Below are 2,757 nucleotides of genomic sequence, written 5' to 3' on the forward strand. Positions count from 1 at the left end.
ACAGCCCACGGTGAAAAAAAAGGAAAGATTTGAACTAATGACATTGATGTTTTGGGCAGAAATGCCAAGAGCTCAGCCGTGAGAGAGAGACACTTACTAAACCAGACAGACCAAATGTAACACCCCTCGTGTTTTCCTGCAGGGGAAAAGAGGATCGAGAGTGACAAAGAAAAAGGTTATGAGAGGAGAGGAAAGCCACTGTATACAGAAGCATCATGTGCATTCAAACTGAGGGGGTTTAAAGCCATGAGCATGATGTTTTCTCGTTACAGGTAAAAAGGGTGTTTGTCCAAGTGCTTTAGCAGAAGTCACCCATTCACATGTCTACATTTATTCAGTTTTGCTAAGCCGTGAGTCATAATATTAGGATCAGTGCATCCCAAAAGTGCCTGGACGATGTACTTCTTCTTGATTGAAAGGTAGCAGCATGCTATTTGGGCTATTATTACCCACAATCCTTTGCGCAACGGAGGAGGCGGCGGGGGAGCTGTTTCACTGTCGAACGATATGAAACGTGACATTTTTAAGTGTACAAACCTGTTTTTATACAGTCTATGGTACAAACCCCAAAATAATGAGGGCGATATATTTAGCTAGATGCTAATGCTAACGCTCAAGCTTTAATATCCACGTCTGAAACATGCCGTAAAGAGCATCATTAAAATTAGAGCAGCGAGAGCCGTCCTGAATGAGTTCTAGCGGGGTTTGGCAGCAGTATTACTGCAGAGCATTTGGGAGGTCATGAAATGAACCGAAAAGTGTTTAATCCACCTCGACTTAATCCTGTGAACCTCGCTCTTCCTCCCTTCATCGCTCCAGCCTTTTTGGGTTTTCCCATTTTATGAAATAGCAGATGTTCAGATGAACGTAACATTGAACTGCTCAACCATTAGTGCCAAATTAATAAATGTAATTAATAAAGACCATATATATGTTCTTATAATATAATAATATAATACTATATGAACTATATAGTTTTTTTGATAAAAAAATTAAATTTTGAATAAATTAGAATTTTGAATAAAGATAATAAGGAATATATTATTATATACTTATATATATAGTAACTGTTATATAACATATAATAATTATATAAATTATATAATTTTTTAATAATGAAAATTATACCATTTTTAACAAAAGACTAGGCCTATATAATTTATTTAATAATCTAATAAATATTTAATAATTTACTTTTATTTTTTCTTAAGCCACATGATTTGAGGTATTATTTACAGTTTGTTTGAAGTATGAATGGTGTGGGATGAGATATTTTATAGAGACTGAAAAGTCCATTCTTGCATCTGCATTATTGTTGGCAGCACAGGTATATCTCCTTTGATTGATCCAGACACACAGAAAACATTAACAGCGAGGCAGTATTTTTATATTTGTGTCATATTCATATAAAACATTTTTTTAAAAGATAGCAGAAGGATTTTTTTTTTGTTGGAATGGTGACAATTACTTGGTTTCTTTAGCTATTTCCTAAATGTTTTGAGCATGCTGTTTGTCATCTTTACTGGAAATTCACATGATAATCATTTGAAGATGCTTCTTAAACTACGCACACTTTCATTCATGTGGAATTTTAGAAAATAAACACTTTTCAGAGTTTATTTATTTAAGTATTAACAAAAGTGATCATATGCGTCATAGAAAAAAATGGGTGGATTATATCAGATCCATGATGGCTACGAACAATCAGTAAAAAAAAAAGGACAAAATCAATAATAAATGAAAAGAAAACAACCTCTGGGAAAAGCGCCCAAAGTTGAATGAACATCAAGTGTGGATCCATGTTTGTATTCTGTATAAACTTGGCCGCAGTTCTTCATAGAGGTGTGCAATCTTATGATAAGAGCAAACTCTATCGTCAAAACAAAGCTGAGATCAGAGGAACCAGAGAAAGATGGAGACATTAATCATAAATAGTTTTGTTGGAATGAAGCTGTTTTACGTATATGCTCCGTGCTCATGGGAACCCAACTGTTGGATCGATTAAAAAAGGTCCTCTTTGAACTCTTCCACAATTTTCCTGTTTTTCACAGAGACTTTCCCCTTGGGAATCCAGCGCAGATGATTACGAATGTGAATTTGCTGGTTTTGAATAAATATTGTCTGGTTAGTACAGCACAGGGTCTGGGTGTACCACCGTGCCAAAACTAATGGATCTTGACACTAGTATTTGAACAATTAAAACGAAAGCTTCGTGTCCTCAAAAAAACAGAATAAAACAGAAGCAGTGATGGAAGAAATAATGATTTTAGGGGGAATATTTAGTGGTGTGCTTTTATTTCTCTTAAAAAATTCCCTTTCCTTGTCAATTTTTTTTAATGGAAATCTATTTCTGCCACAGAATAAAAACATATAAAAAAGGTATATATCACAAATCTGACTTTTTTCTTTGAATTCTGAATTTTTCTTCTCTGAATTCTGAGTTGACATCTCACATTGCGTTTTTTTTGTTTCTGCCACAAAAATAAAAAAACGGTAAATTTTATCTCACAATTCAGACTTTTTCCCCTCACATTTTATATCTCACAGTTCTGACTTTTCTTCTGAGAATTGTAAGTTAACACCTCAAAATTCTGCATCCTGAAAAGAAAAAAAAGGGCAGAATTGTGAGATAAAAATTTGCAATTAGCTTTTTTATTTATTTATTCTGGGGGCGAAAACAGGCTTCCATAATTTTTGAATCCTGACAGCATAAAATTCACCAAAAAAAAAAAAAAATATATATCTTTCGTGTTAAAC

This window comes from Sinocyclocheilus anshuiensis, unplaced genomic scaffold (assembly GCF_001515605.1).
Source record: "Sinocyclocheilus anshuiensis isolate Anshui unplaced genomic scaffold, SAMN03320099.WGS_v1.1 scaffold1079, whole genome shotgun sequence".
In the NCBI taxonomy this organism is placed as follows: Eukaryota; Metazoa; Chordata; class Actinopteri; order Cypriniformes; family Cyprinidae; genus Sinocyclocheilus; species Sinocyclocheilus anshuiensis.